Source organism: Lissotriton helveticus, chromosome 12, assembly GCF_964261635.1.
Source record: "Lissotriton helveticus chromosome 12, aLisHel1.1, whole genome shotgun sequence".
NCBI classification, from domain to species: domain Eukaryota; kingdom Metazoa; phylum Chordata; class Amphibia; order Caudata; family Salamandridae; genus Lissotriton; species Lissotriton helveticus.
The window spans coordinates 64,348,438-64,373,936 of record NC_136073.1 but is presented as its reverse complement, the minus strand read 5'-3'; the positions used below and the strand labels follow the sequence as shown (position 1 = coordinate 64,373,936).

Sequence of the window (25,499 nt, the reverse complement as noted above, 5' to 3'; positions counted from 1 at the left end):
GGGTTTTCCATGATTGAAATTCCTCCCGGATAAATCAACAATTGGAATAGGTCTCACAGCTTTTCTATTTAAAATCAGAAGGAGAACAAACCATTTCTTATTTGCTTTTGGAAGCGTTTGGCTGCACGTTCCTTAAGGGTCTGGAAATCATCAAAAATCATCCGGTGGGGAATCCAGTAGTTGTGGGCCTTCTCCCTATCACAAGATATGAATGGGTCGCTCCCGGGAAGAAAAGTTGTTGTTATTTCTGTGTTTTTTTACCCTGGGATCACTTTTTCTTGTAGCAGGAGCATCGGAGTATGCAGACATATCGGACACAATGTGACCTTGCAGTCTCGGAAATGTGTTAGTAGTAATCCTGTAACACGCCCTATGGGTCTAGTACTAGAGCGACATAGATCTGGCCTATGCTGTGAAGTTGGAGGCGGAGCGAAGTGGTGAATTTGCTCCACATATCGCCTCTCCATATATTGGTTACTGCTGTAGACATACTCATATTAGTCCCCTTAATTTGTGTCATTAAGTTATTCTGGACTATGTGTCTTATGTACTTGTTGATGACTATGGTGTATTGTCATTGAGATCATAGTTGACTAGGTAGACGTAGATGTCTAGGCTGATGTTGACAATTTTTGTCATCAATGAGGCAGTTGTACAGGATGCAGTCATAGATGAGGCCATCGTAGACGATCTCATCGTAGACTAGGCTGTCATAGACATGGTTATCGTAGGCAAGGTTATTGCAGACAAGGCAGTCATTTTTTTTTTTTAAATATTATTTTTATTGCAGACATGTAGCACAATATTTTCACCACTTACATATTACATCCCAGATCCTTCATCCACCATTCTGCAGTCTTCCCTGTACACAGCCTGTAAGCCCACACCCTGGGGGTCGGGCGGCGATTAATAGTTGAATCTAGAGGATTGGCGAGGACTATCAGGTGTAATCCCCTCTCTTGGAAATGCGCTTGTCTGCTTTTCTCGTAGCCCTCCGCATAAAGTTTCTCAACAATAATTACCTACCCCTAACACCTCAATCCCCCCTCCCCAGTGTCCACCACCCTCTCAGAAGGGCTTGCCGCTGTGTAATCTATGGGTACTAGCAGGAGTCAGTGTCTGTTTAGCTGTGTGATGTACCCGGTGTGCCCTGGGAGCCACTTGCGGTCAGATCTGGGGCTTCCTCCTCCTCCTGTAGTGTATCTCTGAGGGCCTGAACCAATGCCTCCCAAGCCGCTGCCGTATCTAGTGCCCTATCGTCCGGCCCACGGCGAGCCATCTGGTATCGGTATGTGCTGTCACATGCAGCCCACCTCAAGAACTCATTAAGCCATCTCCTGTGCGTGGGTGCCACTCTCGCCTTCCAGTGACGTGTGATTTCTCTCTTAGCTATAACCAAACCCATATCTATAAATTTGCTTGAGGTTTTGTTTTTGGGAGTGTGCGGGAACCAGTGCAGTAGGCATATTGCTGCATCGTATTGTAGTGTCCTGTCCGTTACTTCGTTTAAGGTTTCTCCTATCGCTCGCCAGTATTCCCAGAGGGCAGGGCAGGACCACAGCATATGCTCCAGCTCCACGCCCTCCAAAGCACAGCGTGGGCATGCCGCCTCATTCATCCCAAAATACTTCCTGATTGCGCCCGGGGTCATGTAAGCCCTGTGTAGCACATAAAAGTGGATCTGTTGAAAACGCGCATTTCTTGTGCTATTCCTGGATCGTCTCACTAGTCGGGCCCACGTCGTCTCGGGAATCTCTCTGTTTAGATCCGCTTCCCATTTGGTCTTTAACGCAGTCAATGGCTGCATATTCTCCCGAAGCATTCTAGAGTACAGGCACGTTACAGCCTTAAACGTTCCGGCTGCCATCATGGTGTACTGACAGGCCATGGTCGTCTGAGGTTCCTCTAGCCCCCCTTCCAGGGCGCCTGTATGGCTCGAGTTACCGCCGCATGCAAAAGGTATCCCCCTCTTGGCAACTCGAACCTCTCCTGCAACTCCTGATACTGAAGGAGTGCTCCGTCTTCGTAGAGGTCTCCAATAACATGTATACCCGCGTCCTCCCAGCTCTGCAACCGCGACCAGTCTCCTCCATGGGGTAGCGCCGTCACCATACCCAGGGGTATCTCTGGGGCATATGGGTGTTGTTCCCCCGTACGTCTCTGGGAACGATTCCAGCAGAGCCTGAACATTCTTTCTTCAGGTGACAGGTCTCTAAGGGCGATCCTCTGTTGCAACGTGATATAAGCTAGAACATGCCTTGGCGTACCCCAATCTCTCTCCACCTCTGGGCCTCGAAATACCCTCGCCACCTCCTGCGTAAAGATCTGAAGTTGAGCAGCTAAATAGTAAAGCTCAAAATCAGGGACCGCCAGTCCGCCCTCATCTTTCGGGCGAATGAGCGTCGCCAGTGCTACTCTGCATCTGCCCGAGCCCCATAGGAATGTGGTCAGCTGAGATTTCAGTTGGCGAAAGAAGGATCTAGGGATCCAAATGGGGAGGGCGCGGAAGTAATACAAAAGCCGCGGCAGGGCTATCATTTTCAATAAAGAGATGCGCCCAGTGACCGAGAGCGGGAGCGTGGCCCAGAAGGCCATGCTACCCTTCAATACCCGCATGCATCTGCCCACATTACCTTCCATCATGTCTGCAACCGTGTGGTAGATGTATACCCCTAAGTACTTCAGACAGGTGGGCTCCCAATTGAGCTCAGGCCGGTGGTCGGGCCGTGCTATATCTCGTCGTAGAGGGAACAAGCAAGTCTTGGTCCAGTTGACTTTTAGCCCCGAGATTTCTCCAAAACGCTCTAGTAGCCTCTCCGCCCACTCCTAGCCTATGATCCGTCTTCTAGAAAAAGCAGGAGGTCATCGGCATACAGGGAGATGAATTGTCGTCCCGCTCTACTATCTATACCCTGAAAATGTCTGCCAGATCGGTCCTCAGCTGCGAGAGGCTCAATTGCCAAGGCGAACAATAGGGGGGATAAAGAGCATCCCTGTCTAGTGCCCCGCTCTACCGGATACTGGTGCGAAACAAGGGGTCCTATGCGCACTCGCGCCACCGCCGCTGTATAAAGGACTCGCGTCCATTTGATATAGCCCTCTCCTAAACCAAAGCGTTCCATGACTCTGTATAGGTATTCCCATTCCAAACTATCGAACGCCTTCTCAATGTCTATTGATAGGACCAAGGGCGTCTGGGCTTCAATGTATGGGCTATCAATCAGACGTGTAGGTCTCCTAATATTCATGGTCGTATTCCGCGCCGGGATAAATCCCGATTGGTCCGTGTGGACCAAGTCGGGCATATGCTGTAGGAGCCTCGCCGCTAGTATAGCACTCAAGATTTTGTAGTCCGTGGTTAGCATGGACAACGGCCTATAAGATGACGGGTTGCTGCTCTCCCTCCCAGGCTTCAGCAATGGTATCACCAACGCTTCGCGCATAGATTGGGGCAGGCAGCCAGTCTTCCTGGCCTCATTATACACCGTTTGGAGTCGCGGCGCAAGCACGTCTAGGTATTTATCGTAAAATTCAATGGGCAACCCGTCCAAACCCGGCGTTTTATTGCGGGCCATCCGTTTAACCACCCCTCTAATCTCTCCCAATTCTATGTCGCTACCCAGAGCATCTGCCTGTTCTTGGGCTAGGCGCGGCAACCGGAGGGCCCCGAGAAAGGCATCAATGCTGTCCTCCTGCCCCATCAATGCGCTCCTGTAGAGGCCCTCGTAGTATCTCTGAAAGCTTTGCAGTATTTCCGTTTGGGAGTAATGCATATGTCCCCCTTCTCCCTCGACAGCTAGAATCGGGAAACATCGTTTAGTGGGGTTCGCTAGCCACGCCAGCAGCGTGCCGGCTCTGTCCCCTTAAACATGGGCCCGGAGCATGTAGGCTCTGTGGTCAAAGCTGCGCAGGCGCTCCACTTCCACTGCTACCGCCTCTCTAGCCGAGCTGACCCCCTCCTGGAGCTCAGAGTGGCCCGATCGTGCCTGTTCTGCCTCTCGGAGCTTGGAGTCTGCCTTCTGCAGGTCCTCCAATAATACCTTCCTCACGCCCACGTGTTTCCCTATGCACTGACCCCTAACTACCACCTTAAAGGCGTTCCATTCCGTCGCTCTGGAAGCAGCGGACCCCTCGTTCTCAGCAAAGTACTGTGTAATTCCCTCCCCTAGCTCCGCGTGAAACAACAGATCTTCCAATGTCTCAGGCCGCAGCTTCCAAGTCGGGACTCGCGGTATCTCAGTTACCCAATTTAGATTAAGCACCATGGGGTTATGGTCCGAAATTGTCCCGGTTAGGTACTCGGACTTTGTCACTGTCTGCATTACTACTTGAGAGCACAGAATCGAGTCAATCCGAACATGGAGGTCATACAGACTCGAGAAGTACGAGTAGTCTTGCTCAGTCGGGTGATGTACGCGCCAAGCATCCGTCAAACCCCACTTCTCTTGCCAATCCAGTCTACCCTTCGTGAGGCGGTGTACGGGGGGGTCCCTCAGCGGTGGGTGGGACTGGTCTAGTGTCGTATCCGCTACTGAATTGAAGTCGCCCCCAATCAGGATAGGGCCCGCTAAGTAGTGTGCCAATGTCCCCGACAGTTCCGTTAAGAAGGCCAGTTGGTCAATGTTCGGTGCATAAATGCTACACAACACTATGTCCCTGCCCGGCAGTCTGCCCTCCACCGCCACATATCTGCCCTCCGGGTCCACTATGTGCCTGGTCGCCTGAAACGGGGTACCCGCCCTCACCCATACCAGAGCCCCCCTAGCAAAGGCTGAGTAAGTGGTGTTAAATACTTGACCCCTCCATCTTCTCTGTAGTGCAACCCCCTCCGATTTTGTGAGATGCATCTCTTGCAGTAGCGCTATGTGCACCCCCCTGCGGACCAGATAGGCATGTACTTTGTGTCTTCTCGTCATCGTGTGCAGCCCCCGCACATTCCAGGTTATACATCTCAATGCATCGGTACTAGCCATTGTCCCATAGTTCACGTCGTAGCAGTACATTAATGTCTATTTCGGCCTGAGTGGTGGCACCCCTCCCCCCTGTCCCTCCCTCCCTCCCAACAGTAACTGTAAGCTCGCATTTCAAAAGAACATCCCCAACTTTGACCCTCCCTCCACTCCCCAGAACAGGACCCAATAGCAACCCATCAGCCCCCATCCAAACTACCAACGTTCAACTTAGCACTAGTCTATCCTGCAGTCGTCACTGCAGTAGCCTTAAGGGCTGTTAGGGGTAGGCTCCCGACCAGCGGGCGGCTGCGCCAACTGTAACCCACGCCCTTAGGGTCCCTGAGAAAAGGTGTGCGGTTATCACATTCTCAGCCAACGGCCAACATATTCAAACCCCAACAATGACGGACATTCAATGATATGGGAAAAGACCGAAGTCTCACGTGTCAGGCATCCAGTACTTCGTCTGCTGAGTTCGGTGTTACCTTCGGGTCCTTGGTGCCCTGTGTCTTAGATAAATCCGTTTCTGACCCCGTGTTATTCCCCTCTGAGTCTGTACCTCATTTCGATAATGGTGGACTAGCCCCCGATAGTTCCACCACTGCTTGTAGTGCCGCCTTCCGTTCTCCCGCTGTTTGTGAAGCCGATGGCGCTCGGGTGTCCCGTCTCTTCCTACGAAGTCTATGCGATTTCCGTACCTGCGTCGCTCTCAGTAACTCCTTTTCCTGCTGTCGCGTGCCGTCGGTTCCCGCTTTGTATGTTTCAAACCACGTCCAGGCTTCCTCTGGGGTTTGGAAGAAACGGGTCGTGCCATCCAGTTCGACTCGCAATCTGGCCGGGAAGAGCAGAGAATACCTTATCCCCTCGTCTCTGAGCGCACGTTTCACTGATAGAAAAGAGGCCCTTGATCGCTGCGTTTCGTAGGTATAGTCCGGGAACATGGTGACCTTACTATTATCTACTTGGTATGGGCCCTCCACTCAAGCTTTTTGCAACAGCAAGTCTCTGTCTTTGTAGTGGAGTAACCTTGCTATAACCGGCCTAGGTGGTTGGCCCGGTTGGGGAGGCCTGGCCGGTACTCGATGTGCGCGCTCAAGCGTGAAGAAAGGGGTTAGGCCCTCCGGGGCCACTGTCGTCTTGAGCCAGGAGTCCAGGTAGCCGATCATATCGCTCCCTTCAATTTTTTCTGGAAGGCCAACCAAACGGATGTTATTACGCCTGCTCCTATTTTCAGCATCCTCCGCTCTTCTCTCCAACGTTTTTATGCGGGCAATGGCATCCTCCATCTTTCCCCTCAGATCGGATTGAACGGGGGTCAGCTCCTGCAGCGTCACTTCATTCTGTTTGACTCTGTTTGCCAACTTGGCGTGGTCTGCCCGGAGAAGTCCGAGCCCGGATGCCACCTGCGCGATGTCATGTTGCAAGGCGTCTTTTGTGGCCGTTATGGCGTCTAATATTTGGTCCTGTAGCTGCTGGAGGTCCGCGGGCCCCGACACAGCAGGGTCCTGCGTCTCCGCTGTCGAGGTGCCATCCGCCTTCCCCTTGGTCTTCCCCATGTTGTGGATCTCCTCGTGAATCTTACGGACCTCGTATGTTGCCTGCAGTGGTCCAAATCCAAGCGCGTCAAAGGGTTGGGGCGCACCGTGTGCTTGTGGCCCACCTTCCCCGGTTGTGCCAAGAGTCCGGCGACTGAGACGGCCCACTGGTTCGTCGTATCCCCAAGATGGCGGTCTGCGCAAGCCTCCCGGACTCAGTTCTTGCTCTCCGCTCGGGGCAGGCCAGCTACTTTACCCCTTTCGCTGCCTACCGGAATATGCCTTTATAACATTGATGCGGGTCAGGCATTAGGTTATGACCCATTGAGTGCACGATGATAGGACCAGGCGCCGTGCAGGGGCGTCCTCCCGGAGATCAGAGCACGCAAGGACGGCATTGTGTAATGCCCCCAGCTTTTCCGAACTGCTTTCCGTCAGCCCGGGTCCCCCACTATGAGCTCCCCGGTGATTTCGTGACCCACCTCTGAATTTCAATTGTACTCTAGAAACCTAGGAGTATCCTAGGATCCACGGGCTCCTCTCATCAAACAGACCTCCGTGTTGCAAGCCCCGGGTGTATCCAGGGGATCTAGGGAGCCTCAGCTGGCCTTACTTCCGTCCCCCGACCTGCCGTGCAGCCTGTGACCCCCGTCCAATCGCGGATCAGGCCCGGCGCAGTTTAGGCCGTCTCTGCACTGCTCCCGTTATCTCACAGGCAGCGCTCCGCTCTATTCAGCGCCAGCGGTCTCTGCGCAGTGCCAGCTCCCCCTCCTTCTCCGGCCGATATTGCGGCAGTGTGCGCCTTTGCGGTGTATCGGCAGCTGACCTCCCGGCTCCGTCCCCGCCAGCCGTCACTGGGCTCCGCTCCTCAGCCCTTCGCCGGCATCAGCCCCTCTCACTCCATCTCGCCGTGTGCCGCCATATGTCTCAACAGCCCCACACGCTGAGGCACGGTGCTGGGTGGGTCGCTACACTCGCTCTCTCGGCTGCCCCTTTGGATCGCCCCTTACTTGCGGCCTTTGTAATTCTTGCACCTGAGCCTCGGCGGGGCCCCCCTCCTCCTCTTGGGTCTCCGCAGCCGAGGTCCGAGGAGTTCAGGGGCGCTATTTTGGGCTTCGGCGGTCTGAGTTCACTCTGTGTCTTTTCCGCCGCCCAGGCAGAGCCCAGTGTGATTTCGTCGGCGCTCGACCACGCCGCCACAATCCTGGTTCCCAACACCGTTTTGCGACCCTGATTCCGGTCGGTTTTCCGCGTTGCAGTCAGGATAACAAAGGGATCAGGCGCGGAGTTTCGAGCTCACGCCGCCATTCCCGTCGGCAGTCAATCATAAACAACCGTCATAGATGAGGCTGTCGTAGACGACCGTCATAGACAATGCCATTGTAGATGAGGTAATCATAGGTGAGGCCATTCGTAGATGAGGCATATGTAGATGAGGCCATACGTAGATGAGGGCATCATTGATAAGGCTGTCATAGACAACCGTCGTAGATGACCATTGTAGATGAGGCTGTCGTTGAGATGAGGCTGCCATAGACAATGCCATTGTAGATGAGGCCATTGTAGATGAGGTCATTCGTAGGTGAGACCATCATGGATGAGGCAGTCATAGACAACCGTCGTAGACCAGGCTGAGGGTAAGCCTTGAGATTGAGGTCTAACATTCCTAGTCAACACTAACTTATGTGGCACAGCTTCCACCTCGTTGACGGGGGACCCATGTCCCTGTTTGCACATGACCTAAAGATTCCTTCGCGGATCTACAACCCAGGAACTAGCGAGTTGTATTTTTTAATAATTTCACATGAATCTACGTAGGCAAGACATACAACATCTGGAACCACTCCAAGATGGCGCCTATATTTGGTAACTCAGTCAGTCAGTCAAAAAGCTTTATTATCGGTTAAAAACCATAAAAGCACATGCATAGATACATAAGATAAAAACTGTCCATATGAAACAAGTAGTACATGCAAGTTGCCGGACCAAGGTCCTAAAATAGTTAAAACATATTACAAATGATAAAACATATGAAGATCATAAAAGGGTTAAAATCAAGAAGAAGAATTCGTCCCTAGGATTATAGTAGATAGGGACCTTCAAAATGACAGAAATTACGGGGGGACAATAGGCAAAATTTGACTTTTTTTTATTTTAGCGCATCTTGCGCACCACATAGCCCATAGGTATCTGGAAGTTACAAAGACAATCGTATTTTAGTATTCGGAAAACATCCCTATAGTCCCTGAGGCCCCTGGACTTACATAGTTGGACGATCCATTTGGCTCTAGCCCTGGAGGACAGCAGGCAGAAGAGCAGAACGTGCAGATCTGTCTCTACGCTACTTTCGCACCCCGGGCAAGCACTCGGACCGTGGGGGACGCTTGTCCACTAGTTTGTCAAAGCCCTCACCGGGAGAACTCCATGTCTGAATTGGAGATGTAATTTTTTTGCCAGTGGGGGCTGGATATTATCCAGAAATTTCTCGAAATGGTAGTTATCCTTGACAACCAGGAAGCTATTGGTCAGTCTACCCAAGGAGGGGTTTGATAGTAAAAGGTGCAAACGATAATGTTTAAGTTCAGCCCCCAGTGTCCTCTTATTAATCGTAGCACAGATTACCTCGGGAGCAAGCAACATATCACCCCTGCCCAATGCAAGACAGAGCTGCTTAACGGACTTCAGCGAGGGTATTTTTCCCACACCCCTTATGGACAGAAGTGCCCCTAGGTCTTCCCTATAGTTTGAAAACTCAGGGGTGGACCAGAGACGCCTCCAGTACAGCAGAGGACGATTTAAAATGACCTCCTGTATAGGTGTCAAACCAAGGTCTAACCGTAGAGGGGTCAAGGGTGTACTCGGGGGAAGTCTCGCTAGGCGCCGGATAAAGCTATTCTCAGATGTGGTCAGAGAGGCGGTGTTAACATGGCCCCAAAATTCGGCTCCATAGAGAGCCCCCCTTCTCGCCTGGGTCTTGTATATTTCTACTGGCGGCCCCAAGGTTCCAAATGAACACTCATTGTGAACCTTTAGGATGCCGACAGAAGATTGGACCAACTTCAGGTTAGCCTTAGTCAGATGCGCACCCAAATCCATCCTGTCATTTAGGGTTACCCCAAGGTAATCGAAGGTGGATACTCTTTCTAACACCTTACCATCCTTATGTGGGTGCGGACAATTAGATGATTTTACATTAAAAGCCATAAACTTGGTTTTTGCTAGATTAATTTCCAGATTTCTAGATTTGCAGAAGGAGCAAAACGCCTCCAATGTTCGCTGTAGACCCATAGGGGATTTCGATTACAAAAGGGTGTCATCAGCGAACATTAGGGCTGGTATCTTGCGGGCAGCTAGACTAGGTGAGTCCAGATCCCTCGCACCCTCCAGATGTTTGATCAAATCATTGAGGAACAGGGAAAATAATGTGGGGGCCAGCATGCACCCCTGCCTCATGCCCCTTTCCACCGGGAAGGGAGCCGAGAGTTCCCCATTCCTCCCAAACCTTACCCTTGCAAAATTGCCTTGGTGCATACGTTTGAATAATTGGCAGAGATAGGGCGGGGCACCCAACTCCAACAGAATCACCCAAAGCTTATCCCTCTGGACCAAGTCAAACGCGGATCGAAGATCCATAAAAATCAAGTACAAACTACCCGCCCCCATGGTCACTGTCTTCCAGTAGACCAGGTAGAGTCTAAACAGTTGGTCGATGGTAGAGACCTTAGCACTAAAGCCCGCTTGGAGGGGAGTTAGAATGTGGTGTTCATCCATCCAGTTCTGCAACCTTGATAGTAATAGGCGGGCAAATAGTTTCTGTAAGACATCAATAAGGCTGATGGGGCGATAGTTAGCCGGGTCGAGAGGGGAAGCCTTTTTGGATCAGAAAAATCTCGGCCCCCAGCCAGGTTCGTGGAATCTCCAGTGTGGTGTGGCTCACTGGTTAGAGGCGGCAGACCCGGAAGCAGAGGACGGCCCGGGACCAGGGTTTAATTCCCGATGCGGCAGGGTCGTGGACCAGGGTCAGCGGACTCAATAACTCTTGCTTCTGTGCCTACTCTAACCAGGGATCACACTCGGCAACTCTGGGCATTAGCTTGCCTCATCTCCACAACGGCCCCCCCACATACACCGGGGATGCCTGGTTTCACCTTGGAGATACCCAGCAGGGATCATCTCACAGGGAAAGCCAGGACGGGTTCCCCAGTGGTCTACAGCGCTGGGACGCCCCATTGCTGGGGTAGCCATGCGCTTTACAAGACAACCTAACATAACATAACCTAACATACCAAAGAGAATGGCGTTGAAATAAAGCCAGATATAAGGGGCCCAAACCTTCTGCTCACTCAAGAATAGATCACCTGGTAACCTATCCAGACCCAGGGCCTTACCAGTGGATAGGCTTTTGAGTGACACCAGGATTTCAGGTATGGTGAAAGGGGGCAAGTCGGGGGTCACAGCATCCAGTAATACACGAGCAGATAAACTCTTCAATGAAGGAACAATGTTTTCAGGGGATGGGAAATAAATGTGGGAAAAAAGAGGCTTGAAGTGGACTAACCAAACCTCTTTGCTCAGGTTGGGAATTAGGGCAGGCGACCCCTCAACCGATCCCGATCTGACTAAATTCCAGAAGACCCTGAAATTGCATCCATCCAGAGCTTCTTTTATACTTTCCCATCTGCTCGCCTCCCATTCCCACCTGGACGCTCAAATCATACTCTCATAAGTTTGTCTAGCTGCTCTGATACTCAGCACAAACCCTGATTTAACCTCCCTTACAAGTACACGTTTGGCCGCCCTACATTTTTTACTGTACCATTGGGCCCGATTTTTGTCACGTGGCTTCATGATGGCTGAGGTGAAGAAATAGTCAGCCAAAGTCGTCACGAGGTTGGAGTGAATGCACTCTAGATCCTGGAAATAGGGCAAATCATATTTATCCACAGGAAGTCTAAAAGCCTCTACTAAAGAATGTGCAACATGTCGACATAGCTCCGCAATTTTGTCCGGAGCTAATACAAACTGAGCCCACCTAATACGTCTGCCACCAGCCACGGAAAGTAGGTTGGGATCAGCACAGGGCTCCTTTTCCCTCCTTACATGTTGGTGGCCCAGGGTAAATTTTAATTCAAGTGACAGAAGATTGTGGTCACTGTCTACCCTTTGAATAACAGAAAAGGCCTTCAATTGAGAGCAGAATTCCACATTGACCATGATGTAGTCAATGGTTGTGCTTTCCCCCACTCTGTTGAAGGTACACGCACCTGGTACGTCCGGTGGGAGCCTACCATTACATGCCCTGAGAGAGTGGGTAACAAGCAGTTTATTGATCAGGACGACCAAAGGCGTAAGGCGCTTTGCCGGATACATGGAGCACTCCTGAATGTACCAAGACGAGTCCTCATCTGAGGTGACAGAAGGAATCCCATCCAAGGGTTTGAAGTGACAATTAAAGTCACCCCCTAGAATTCTATGGATAGGTGAGGGAAATAAAAAAAGAAGTTGATCAAGGGCTTCTAACATAGATAACCCCAGTAATTGCAGAGTAGGGCACAAATAAATGTTAAATACCACCACCGTCGAAGTGTCCGGGAATTTAGTGGGATACAAAGGATATCCGGGGAATGAGAATCAAATGCCTTAACCGAACATCCCAGATATGAAGCTACCCAAATGCACAATCCCCCGATGGTCTTCCCCTGGGTCCCTGAACTGCCGGTATGTGGAATGTTGCAAAACCCACCCTTGGGGGGCTGTCAACATCCAAGTCTCTTGAAAGAGACACAAATCATATTTGTCCATCAACTCCCCCCATTCCGGGTTGGATAGCTTTGAACCAAGCCCTGCTAGGTTCCAGGAGCTAATTAGAACTCTATGAGGACCATCCCCTTCAAAACTATCTATGGTGGATTCTGCCCTAGCAGAACCCGCTAAAGTAGATAAGTGAGCAGAAGGAAGGGGAAGTCCTGTAACAGTAACCTGCTTCAACGCATCCCCTGGAAATCTAGTCATTAGACTTGGGCTTGGCGCGGGCGCAGAGAATCCATCACCCGGTGACCTTTGGTCCTTCTTAAAAGCGCCCGCCTCCACCCTCACACTCTCCTCCACCGAGCACCCAACAACAGTAGCGACCATTTCATTCGGGCCCAGGATAGGGGTTAGTCAATCTATGTTATTCAGAGCACTGTAGCTGTTTGCTATCGGTAGATTAAATTCTACTGTTGGCCCCCCATAGTGGAGGTAAGTTGGAACTGGCCTTCCCGTAAGTGAGTCCAGTGAGTAGAAATACCCCAAAGGTCGAGGAATGATTGGGCCCGAGTTACAAGAGCCTCCCCCTCAAGTATATAATTAACCACTCCGGGATCCCTAAAATTGATGATTACACAATCCCCCCTTATATCTTTGCCTTTAGGCCCCAGCCAACTGACTCTTCTGGCAAATAGAATTTCCCCGTGCCCTGCTCTTGTTAAGGGTCTATTTCTATTTAGCCAGTAATTAATTTTGTTCTTTAACTCAGGGAAAGACTCCGCTCTCTCCCCTGACAACAGAGGGACGTCTGTTAGAACCACCACATACGGAGATGCTTCAGGTAGTAACTGAGGGCAAGGTGAGGAACAATGGGCTCTAATACCAGAGGTGTTTTGAGGTGGATTTTGGAGAGACAAACCCTGGTCAGGCCGTTGTTTACTGGGTGCTTTAGGGGTAGGGGGTACGTTTAGGGGACCCTGGATGGCTAAAACTGGAGTGGCCCTGGATGCACTAGTTTCAGGAATACATGCACACGAACTAGCTTGCGCAGCTCCATGTGCTAGAATACCAGAGCTAGGGCCTACCTTTAGGCTAGGGCCTTGGCTAGGCTGCTTAGGATTATCTAAAACCACTTTCCCCGTATTAATTCCAGATGAAGTAGAATGATGTTCTCCTGCTCCACTTTTGTTGTTAATCAGTGAGACTACTCTATCAATTCTACTCATCAGAGTTTTAAAATGAGAATTGATAAGATGTTCCAATTGGGCTTGGAGATCTAATACTAGATGAGAGGCCAGACCGGAGGTGCTAAGGTGGAAAAGTTGGAACCTGGCTCAACAACTGAGGGATCAGGAGTAGGGGAAAGACTCTTAGATGTTTTTTAGGTTGTCTCGACTTTTTATTTCTCAAGCGGGGCTTAGGTGCCTTTCTAACGGTCGGGGGAGCTATAGACAATACAGAATTAGTAAGAGAGCTAGAAACTGGCAGGATCTGAGCACATGGAAGATCAACAAAGGAAGACACTAGCATCGAGTCAGGTGAGTTGACAGTCTCTAGGGATAAATCCCCAGATGGCAGCGGGAGGGGCAAGGCCGGAGTTAGAGAGAGGCGTCTTTCAGTATTCACTATCGCTGACGCAATCACTCCTATGGTTTTCTGCAACATTTTATCAATCGCTGTCAGACTCGGGAGTGGGGTAGAAGATGCTGCCGTTTGCCTGGTTAGGGGACGAGAATTTGTAGGATTTGGTTTACCCATGATACTCTGCAAGGGATGCTCAAGTCACTGATCGAAATTATTTAAAATGCAATAGGTTGCACGAATTACTAAATACAAATAAAACAAAGATTGAGTCCCAAGAGACAGTTTCAATGGTCAGTGTTTGCACAAAGTCACAAAGAGACCAAGCTTTGACTGAATATATTAAAAGGTGATTACCACAATAAGTCTGGCTAATGGAAAGTTCCAGCCAAGAGGGGTTGCCCGGCCCGGCATCCTTCGGCCTCGGACGGCCTAAGACGGTCCCGCCCTTGTGCAGGGCTTCTCCCGGCTCTGCACGCGCGCGTCCCGCGAGGCGCTCCGCTTTTTAGTAGCGCCTCCGGGCACAGACTGTGACGTCAGGGGTGCGCCGGTAGTTCCCGGGGCACCTGGGATGAAGAGTCTTTGGCCGTTGCCCTCACGGCGGTAGGTCGGGAAGCGCTGTCATTTGCTGCCGTTGCCCTCACCGCGGGAGATTTGTGGACTGCAGCGGGCGTGCCTCACCACCCACAGAGCGCTCGGCGCTCCGCTGTTTAGTAGCGCCTCCGGGCGCAGGCGGTGACGTCAGGGGTGCGCCGGTAGTTCCCGGGGCACCTGGGATGAAGAGTCTTTGGCCGTTGCCCTCACGGCGGTAGGTCGGGAAGCGCTGTCGTTTGCTGCCATTGCCCTCACGGCGGGAGATTTGTGGACTGCAGCTGGCATGCCTCGCCACCCACAGAGCGCTCGGTGCTCCGCTGTTTAGTAGCGCCTCCGGGCACAGGCGGTGACGTCAGGGGTGCGCCGGTAGTTCCCGGGGCACCTGGGATGAAGAGTCTTTGGCTGTTGACCTCACCGCGGTAGGTCGGGAAGCGATGTCGGTTTCTGCCGTTGCCCTCACGGCGGGAGATTTGTGGACTGCAGCTGGCTTGCCTCGCCACCCACAGAGCGCTCGGCGCTCTGCTGTTTAGTAGCGCCTCCGGGCGCAGGCGGTGACGTCAGGGGAGCGCCGGTAGTTCCCGGGGCACCTGGGATGAAGAGTCTTTGGCCGTTGCCCTCACGGCGGTAGGTCGGGAAGCGCTGTTGTTTGCTGCCGTTGCCCTCACAGCGGGAGATTTGTGGACTGCAGCTGGCGTGCCTCGCCACCCACAGAGCGCTCGGCGCTCCGCTGTTTAGTAGCGCCTCCGGGCGCAGGCGGTGACGTCAGGGGTGCGCCGGTAGTTCCCGGGGCACCTGGGATGAAGAGTCTTTGGCCGTTGCCCTCACGGCGGTAGGTCGGGAAGCGCTGTCGTTTGCTGCCATTGCCCTCACGGCGGGAGATTTGTGGACTGCAGCTGGCATGCCTCGCCACCCACAGAGCGCTCGGCGCTCTGTTGTTTAGTAGCGCCTCCGAGCGCAGGCGGTGACGTCAGGGGTGCGCCGGTAGTTCCCGGGACACCTGGGATGAAGAGTATTTGGCTGTTGACCTCACGGCGGTAGGTCGGGAAGCGATGTCGTTTGCTGCTGTTGCCCTCACGGTGGGAGATTTGTGGACTGCAGCTGGCGTGCCTCGCCACCCACAGAGCGCTCGGCGCTCTGCTGTTTAGTAGCGCCTCCGGGCGCAGGTGGCGACGTCAGGGGTGCGCCAGTAGTTCCCGGGGCACCTGGGATGAAGAGTCTTTGGCCGTTGCCCTCACGGCGGTAGGTCGGGAAGCGCTGTCGTTTGCTGCCGTTGCCCTCACGGCGGGAGATTTGTGGACTGCAGCTGGTGTGCCTCGCCACCCACAGAGCGCTCGGTGCTCCGCTGTTTAGTACCGCCTCCGGGCGCAGGCGGTGACGTCAGGGGTGCGCCGGTAGTTCCCGGGGCACCTGGGATGAAGAGTCTTTGGCCGTTGCCCTCACGGCGGTAGGTCGGGAAGCGCTGTCGTTTGCTGCCGTTGCCCTCACGGCAGGAGATTTGTGGACTGCAGCTGGCGTGCCTCGCCACCCACAGAGAACTCGGTGCTCTGCTGTTTAGTAGCGCCTCCGGGCGCAGGCGGTGACATCAGGGGTGCGCCGGTAGTTCCCGGGGCACCTGAGATGAAGAGTCTTTGGCCGTTGCCCTCACGGCGGTAGGTCGGGAAGTGCTGTCGTTTGCTGCCGTTGCCCTCACACCGGGAGATTTGTGGACTGCAGCTGGCGTGCCTCGCCACCCACAGAGCGCTCGGCGATCCGCTGTTTAGTAGCGCCTCCGGGCGCAGGCGGTGACGTCAGGGGTGCGCCGGTAGTTCCCGGGGCACCTGGGATGAAGAGTCTTTGGCTGTTGACCTCACGGCGGTAGGTCGGGAAGCGATGTCGTTTGCTGCTGTTGCCCTCACGGTGGGAGATTTGTGGACTGCAGCTGGCGTGCCTCGCCACCCACAGAGCGCTCGGCGCTCTGCTGTTTAGTAGCGCCTCCGGGCGCAGGTGGTGACGTCAGGGGTGCGCCAGTAGTTCCCGGGGCACCTGGGATGAAGAGTCTTTGGCCGTTGCCCTCACGGCGGTAGGTCGGGAAGTGCTGTCGTTTGCTGCCGTTGCCCTCACGGCGGGAGATTTGTGGACTGCAGCTGGCGTGCCTCGCCACCCACAGAGCGCTCGGTGCTCCGCTGTTTAGTACCGCCTCCGGGCGCAGGCGGTGACGTCAGGGGTGCGCCGGTAGTTCCCGGGGCACCTGGGATGAAGAGTCTTTGGCCGTTGCCCTCACGGCGGTAGGTCGGGAAGCGCTGTCGTTTGCTGCCGTTGCCCTCACGGCAGGAGATTTGTGGACTGCAGCTGGCGTGCCTCGCCACCCACAGAGAACTCGGTGCTCTGCTGTTTAGTAGCGCCTCCGGGCGCAGGCGGTGACATCAGGGGTGCGCCGGTAGTTCCCGGGGCACCTAAGATGAAGAGTCTTTGGCCGTTGCCTTCATGGCGGTAGGTCGGGATACGCTGTCGCTTGCTGCTGGTGCCCTCACGGCGGGAGATTTGTGGACTGCAGCTGGTAACTAAATATGGCGTCCTTGTATTAACCAATCCCATACCAGGTCCCTGCCCCAGCTTTCCATAACACTCCTGTCACGCCAGGGTTAAGAACCCCGTTCGATCAGGAGTACGGTACCTTCTGTGACGACCAGACGCGGGTAGGTCCTGTACCCTGAGGAGCGCTAACTGTAGTAAGTACCTTCGTGATTACCTTCTGGGATCTGCCACTATTCTCAGCCACACTCAGGTGTGAGCGTGCAGCAGTACAAGGCTCGGGCCTCCTCCCTCTCTCTCGTTTTTGGCAGTTCAACCATAGCCCCCAAGCAGTCACCTTTATGAGGCCATTCCCGTCTATAACCGTCAGTGTGGGCTTCACGCCAGATCACCCCGACTACAGGGATTAGGTATACTAATTCTGTTCACCATGGCTGGGGTCATACAACCACCCTCGCTTTGAGGTTATGGCACCTCCCTTAATCACCCTTGTTGGGGTATCATTCTTTGTATTTTTTCTTTTCCCCTTTTATCAGGCTCCGAGTTGTACTCTTTCTTTCAGGCTCCTTCTCTTGCCCCTGTACAAGCGTCTCGGATGTCACAAGGGGTCCAATAGCTTTCCCTTCTAGGCAAGCCACTGCCTAGCCTACTGGGCCTTGCCTGGCCTCCTATGTGACCGGATGGCAGAGCCACATTCACTGGGGCTCCCCTGCGATGGCGAACCATCACCGCCCTCTTGGCACAGCCCAGTGTTAAAAATCGCACTAACCTACTGGTACTGCCATATGTATATTGACAAAACAAACTGCATGGTTAACTAAAAACTGCTGCTCTCAACCTTTATGGATTCATTTCTATAACAGTTTTTTAATGGATTACCTTGTTTTTTTTAATTACCTTGTTTCTATGAGCACAAACATATGTTTTCTCACCCAAACGTTTAACATGATTGTTTTTAGAGTATCTTGCAACATTCTCCTATCAAACACAGTACACTATGGCCTTGATATCCCATACTGCCTTGGTTATCTAATCGTGTTAATGTTTGTATCCAGAAGGTACCTTGTATATCTGTTTATGTTAGACTACATCACAAGTCCAAATTTTAGGGTACAGAAGTTCACAAACATACACCTATACAGTCCCTACTCGAGTAGATGCGGATCCCTTGGTCCTGACGAAATGCCAAGATCCTTTTGGACTATAATAGGCATGAAACATGTTGACCCCCTTCACTGCACATACACCAATTTGAGCTTGTATTGTATTGTTGAGAGGTTGTAATCCCCCCTCTTTAGCTACAAAGTTACAGTCCTTGTTTTAACCATAGCATAGGAAGCAAGCCAATAAAGGAATCCTGTGGGGTTCCTATAGCTATTTTTAGCTTACCCCCACGTCTTCCCACTTCTACTCATATTACTCTTCATAAATATGCCCCTTCACCCCTCAAACTGCACACCGGCAAAAAGAAAAGACCTCTGACAAAGAGGCCCCTCATGGCGCTCTTTGGGCATTGCAGCACCGGCCCAACGAGGAGCTGCCCGATGATGAAGCATGACACCTTCTAGGGTGTGTGAGAGCCCTTGCTCCTAAAAGGAGCCATCCCCCCTGCTATCCTTAAAACCTACTGGTACCTGGTACACTACCACATCTTACTCCCTTTGGCAACCCCTTCCCTGCTTCTCCTAGGAATTGCATACTCTTGTTTTCTCCTATAATAAACAGTTTACATTGTTTTACATATATTTTTTATATTAAACTATGTAATATTTAAAGAATAGTAAACTTTAATATTTTTACCTTTCCCACTGGGAGACCTCCTCATGGTACAAGATCGCCACTTATGTTTAAAATTAACTAGTAGTAACTTTCCACTTGTATATCCTGGTGTATAAGGTTCAACCGGGGGTCTACCCTTAGGTTTAAATCTACACTCAGAAATTGTGTTAAATCCACACTTAGAAATGGTGACAAGCAAAAAAAGTGTAGATTTACACCTAGGTGGATTACCAAATTTACAAGTGAAAATCTACATGTGTAAATCCACAGCTGTGAATCATGCCGCTAATAATGACACTGCTGCTAAAGTACTGCACACAATACAAAATGAGGAATTATCTTCCCTTACAGACAACACAAGTCTCCCTGAATTTGAAAGACTGTCTCATCATCAAGTAGCTTTTGAACCTCCAAGTTCTCAGGATACTGACTATAAAATTCCTTGAAATCACCAAATATCTCCTTGAAATACTCTTTATGGGATCCAATGAAGTGTGGGTATTCTTCTGGTGCCCACTTCGTTTACCCTTCTCTCTCGCGCGACTCAGGCAAAGATATGGATTATAGGCTTAGCCACTGCAGAAGTGCAGATCACTAGTGATTACGCCAAAGATTTCCCTGTAGGTCACTTCAGTAGTGTTTTAGCCCAACACACTCATGCAAAGGTTGGCAGTAACAGCAACACTTTCCCTCTGCTTGCACTAGGAACAGTCTATCAGTCCGTGCAGAGAAAATACCATGTTACATGTTTAGACTTCTAGGTGGGACACCTCTTGACTGGTGTCTCTACCCTACTCCATTTGCCTGAGGCAAGTGCTCCCTTTTGCCTCTTTTCCAGAAGCGCACAGAATGCTGCCTTGATGTACTTACAAACCCTCCCATGTGTCTATTACCATAGACTGCCCTCCTTGGCAAATCCTTTTCCCAAACTGAACCAAACTTACCATAACTGCTGACTCCAGTACCTGCGCATCTGGTTTTCTACTATGACAGTCCATTGATTCACCGTACAGCCGGATAGAGGCTTCTACTATTCATCTTGACCTATATCTCTACATTTACTGCAAATTCACTTTAACACACGTTTCACATTTTGCACCTTTGCTCTGGACTCTTCTTTCATGTGTGCTGTGCGACACCTGTGTGATTTAAACATGTCTCACAGATTTATCAATATACCTCAAAGAGACGCTTTTAATTATGATAAAGCCTGAAAAGCCCCAGGCCTACATGCCACCAAGGGGCAAAACACATTGGCAGTTTGATTTCTAGATTTCAGATGACAAATAAGAAAAGAGAAACTACACTCAAATGAAATAATCTACTGTACTGTTATTTATTGTGTTTGGTTTATATTTATGACTGACAGATGTAGGTGGCCAAATACCGAGCGGCAACGCAGAAATTCGCAGAATTTTTGTGTTCCCGACTGGTATTTGGCTGAGAGCAATGTAGGTGAGTTTTAACCCACTAGCAAAATAAGGAATCGCAAAATTGCGATACCTTATTTTGCTATTGCATTTAAGGAATGGGAAATTGCGAATCGCTAATTACCACTAACTTCAAGTTGGTGGTAATTATCAATTTCCTGTAAAAAAGCTCTTTTTGCTTTTTTTAAAGTGCCATGTGGCACACATTCATGCCCTTAGGGCATGTATGTGCGCCACATGTGCACACATGCACATTTCACGGGTGCAACAGGGTGTCCTTTAATACCGAATCGCAAATAGTGAATATCTTCCCTTTCACTCCCATAGGCCTCCTAGCCCATAGGAATTAATAGTTAGGTATTCCTTATTAACGAATCTCAATTAGTGATTCGTTATTAAGGAATATTAAGGAAACGCTAATATTTTAGCGATTCCTACCTACATTCTATTTAGCGAGTCCTTAATAGCGATTCGGTAAAACTCGCTATTAGGGACTCGCTAAATTGAATTTACCTACATCTGACCCTTACTGCCTTGATTAGTGGTGTTCCCACATCTCGCATGCCTATGGGTATATCCATTTTCATGAATTTAGCTCTGGCCTACTGGCTAAAATACCAGCTATGTTACCAGTAGAGACAGATATTTAATCCAGATTTTCAATTTTACCAAATGGTGTGCATATCATTGCGAGCCAACTTTGAATTTTCTCACTTGGTAAAAATAAAATGCCTGGCTGTAAAATCCAAACCTAACTCACAAAGGTGGGTTTGGAGTATACTGCCCCAAGGAGGAATGCAAATTGTACCCGCATTAATGACACCTAATGATTTTTCACAGGAAAATGTTCCATGCACCAGAGGTTGTAACTTTGTGGGTGTTCACAAATATTTATTGTGACTCTATGGCACTTGTCTAAACTTCTAAATGTACAGCTTAAGAAATGTGGGACCAGTTGTGCAAAATGTTTTTGTAGCCGCACAAGCTCTGATTCAGAGTTTACACGGATGGGGAGGTTACAGTATATCGAATTCTGGTGCTGTCAATCATTCAGTAATGCAGTTTGTTTATTGTAGGAAACACTCCAAAGAGTTTGAACACATTGCAAAGTAAGTTTCATAATTTTTCTTCTGATGCTTGACATAAAAACACAGCAGACCAGCCAATGTGTTGCGCTCATACACCAGGGAGATTCTTCAGAACTTCAGCTAAAACAGTGAAAGCACACATTGATGTGAAACATATTCTCTGTGAAGTGTCTTCTACATATCTTGGCTTGACAGGGATAATATCCAAAGAAAATTACCAATTTGGAACTCAAATGTTTTAGCTGAAGTCTTGATGAAGGTCTCTGGTATATGAACGGAATGCACTGGCTGTTCTGCTGTGTTTTTATGTCATATATACGAACAATGGTCCTTAAACAAGTAAGATATCAGCAGGATCAGGGAAAAAATTCCAATTGATAGAGGAGTCCAAGGGTACACGCATCAATCTGGAAATCTTTATAACTAATGACAAATCATGAAGAAAAACCCATCGAGGACATTGCGGGTTATCGTTTATTGTCACGCAGCCGAAAACTTGGTTTTAAATTTTGACTCCAGGTTATATTGATGGGAAACTAGTGATTCATTTAACTCATGATTTGTAATTGGTTATACAGATTCGCAGATTGATGCGTGTACCCTTGGACACCGCTATCAATTAGAATTGTTTCCCTCATAACTCCGAGGCAATTTCTCACAAATCAGGCATGCACTATTCATTGTCCTGATGATGATCCTACTATTTCGTTGAAAGGATCGAAACGTCGTCGACCCATGTGAAACAGCTTGCACATTAATCCACTGTGTAAAAAAGTGCCTTGACTGTTTGTACTAAGCTTGAGATAATTCACATTTAACGAGCTACACTTGTCTTGCCTGAAATGTCCTTGTGTGTCATGTATATGTCATGTTCCCTATAGGATACAGGATTGTGTCCCACTATATTGTTGTTCTCAACCATGTTGTTTTTGGATTTATTACATTCATAAATTGATTGTCCGCTGGACATTCTGAATATAGTATTGATTCCAGTCTATATTTCTCCTGCTGATATCTTACTTGTTTAAGGACCATTGTTTGTATATATAACTGTTACCCAAGGTCCTTAATTACCTTGAGGGTTCCCTTGTGTTTCTTTAGAAGTGTTTTTATGTCAAGCATCTGAAGAAACATAAAGAAATTTGCTTTGTAATGAGCTCACAATCTTTGGAGTACTTACTCCTGGTAACAAATAAAATTACTGAATGTTAATTAATCAATTCTATTCTTTATTCGTATGTCAAAAGACAATCATAAACGATAAAACAAACAGAATATATAAAATCACATACAATTTACTAACATGGTCAGCAATAGTAATACAGAAATAACATGATTGAAAAATAAAGATTTTTGCTTGATTATACAGCTGCTATGAGAAAGCTACACATTCTAAAACATACATCGCTATTGGGTAGCAATTGTAAGAAACAAAGAGCAACTCTGGGATGTTTAAATTATGGATTTTAAAAAGACGTCACAAATATAGAGCTCTAAAAGATTTATATCACTTACAAAATACCACAAAGTGCAATAAAGATTGGGAGGAAACATTATCGCAAGCTCTTCAAAATTCCTGTAATAACCCCTTGGAAAACAGAGCATAAAACTCAGAATTTCGCTAGCAAGGCTCTTTCCGAGTTGTTTGTCACATACAATAGATACAGTTCTGGACTGAGAGTAATTTTAAGTGGAATATATTTCCTGACTAATAGTTAACTTAATTTCAGGCTTTCCCTTATAGTATAGCGTCTTTCCATTAATTTGCACTTCACAGAACATTTATAAGCCCTACATATGGATAAAGGATTATCACATAAAGCACGGTTACCCAGGACAGTAAACTTCTGCTTAACATAATCAAGCCAAGGGGATGATCAACCCCCAACACATCGTACACAATCATTGATTATATTATGGCTAAAAGAAGCCCTTGGATTATTCCATATAGGATGCCACAGTAAGCGAGGATGGTCTCCTCAAGGTACGATACAGCTAATCCTTTGCGACAAAAGTTATGAAGGTTGAGAGAGGAAGAGAAAGGAGACGCCTGCATAAGCAATTCTCCTACACCTGCAATGCTTCACATTCTCTATAACGCCTGACCTTCCTCAATCATAACTGGAAAGAAGTACAAATTGCTTCAAATAAATTTGTAACATTGAAGCTATCGGCTTTCCCCCTACTGATTTACAGACATTAAATAAAGAATATCTAGTTTCTTTAAATTTGGTGTTCCTACATCTGATTTTCTCTGTCCCTGAGCCATTGACATCAAAGACAACTCCTAAATAGGGGTATCCGGGGACAGTTTCTAAAATGTTTTCATTGATACATAGGGCACTCAAAAAATAATGTTTAGGGCCACAAGTGTTTGAGATTTAGAATAATTAGTTGATAAATCAAATCATACATAAATTCAGAAAAACAAGTACCAAGCGCCTCAAAGTACTAGGTGTCCATGCTAAAAGTACAGCATAATCAGCGTACAGCAGTATGGTGTAGAGACAGAGTTAGCATAAGGAACATCGTGTGTGACTGTACTTAAAAAATCATTAAATTTATTATGTATAAAATAAATATATGAAGAACTAAAACATAACCATGCCTAACACCATGATGTAAACTGAAAGGATCAGATAATTCACCATTTGAGCCAAACCTGACTCTGGTGGTCAGGTGTACATGTAAATAGGTCAAAAAATGGGCAATCGCAATGTCTATCCCTATCTCCAGTAATATGGCCCACAATGTGTTGCGATTAACCTTATCAAATGCGGAGGATGAATCCATAAAGGCAAGATATAAAGGGGTCTTTTTAGCTATGGTGTATTTACCCAGCAGCAAATTAAGATTCAAATACTGCTCCATGGTTCCTAAACTTTCCCTGAACGCGTATTTATAGGGAGATAAAACATTATTGTCACAACAACATTCTCTTAATCCATTAAAAATTACTCTACCCATTATTTTAATGGTGGATTAGATTAAGGATATTGCACGTTGGGTCTGAGCGGCTACCTTTTTTTAAAACTGGGAATACAATGCTAATTGCCCATGTAGAGGGAAGGGCCGTTAAAGCTAAATTAGTAAATATATTAATGAGCAAAAGAGCCCAAAGGTCTATTCGACATTTGAAACTATCAATAGGTACTGCATCCGGCCCAGGGGCTTTGGAGGAGGAGCTGTTATTAAAAGCAATAGACCTCTTTTCATAGTGAATTGAAGCTTGTCAGTAATAATGTAAAAAGATGGCGGATCAGCAGGGACAATACCATCAGAGGTTCTACAATATATATTGTTAAAGAGTGTTACCCACTGATCACCCGTAATGTGACTGCTCAGCAGAAAGAGTGTCTGCTTTTGTATGCTAAATTCACTAACTGCTCTGCAGAATTCACACAAATTCTTGAGCGTAGCTGCGTTGGACAGCCGGTCCCAATTATCCTTTTGAATTTCACACTTCCTATTCCTGAATGATTGAAAAACAGAATTTGTTATATTGTCGCCTCTCTGTGCAATTGTTTTTTGATATGGGGGTCTTGGGCAGCTGACCCATGGATTTGGACAACACATGTATGCAGAGTGCAGAACCTGTCGCGTGGTGTAGTTGGGCATACCTTGGTTGCCATTGTATTGTGTAGATTCAGGGTTTACAATGGCAAAAATGCTTTTTTCTATGCATAAATCCCATTTTAGAAGTCAGTAACTTTGTTTTCCAACTCCTAAAACGTGTTTATAAATGAATAAGGACTTCCTATTTGCAAGGTGTGTGTTGCAAGTGTTCCTTCAATGTCAATGGTTTAGGACAAAAATAGATTTGGAAAACCAGTGAAGAATTACAGATCTTCAAGTTGGGGTGGTAGCCCATTTTCAAAAGGGAAGGGGTTGCCCAGGAGACACCTTTCACTTTATGATTGTAAAAAGAAAAACATTTGTTGGGGCTAGGCAGTGGTCAATGGGACTACTATCTATTCTCGAACAAACTTTTTAAAAGTTTAAAAGTTTGTTTTTTAAATGCAGCCAAATAGACGGCATTAAAATAAATCTTTAAAAAGTGATCATAGACATGATGGTCTGCTCACCTCAACGAGCCATCATCCCTGTAATGCCCTCCAATCGCAGTGAGTCTCAATTTGTGAGCTACTTCGTGACCATTGATCAGGTAGGTCAGATTGCATCCCACTATGATTCTGAATTTTATTAACTCACCTTTAGTACATAGGTTGATTTGCAAAATTCCACAGTGATAGAAAAAATACTGGCCTCAATTTACAAGCA

The 25,499-nt window shown here is 48.6% G+C and overlaps 1 protein-coding gene across 3 annotated transcripts in view; it reads left to right on the top strand.

Annotated features, from left to right (window-relative positions):
* Window positions 1-25,499, top strand: part of LOC144799022 (alpha-2,8-sialyltransferase 8F-like) — a 654,797-nt gene that overhangs the window by 109,303 nt on the left and 519,995 nt on the right. The gene's annotated exons all lie outside the window — the stretch shown is intronic.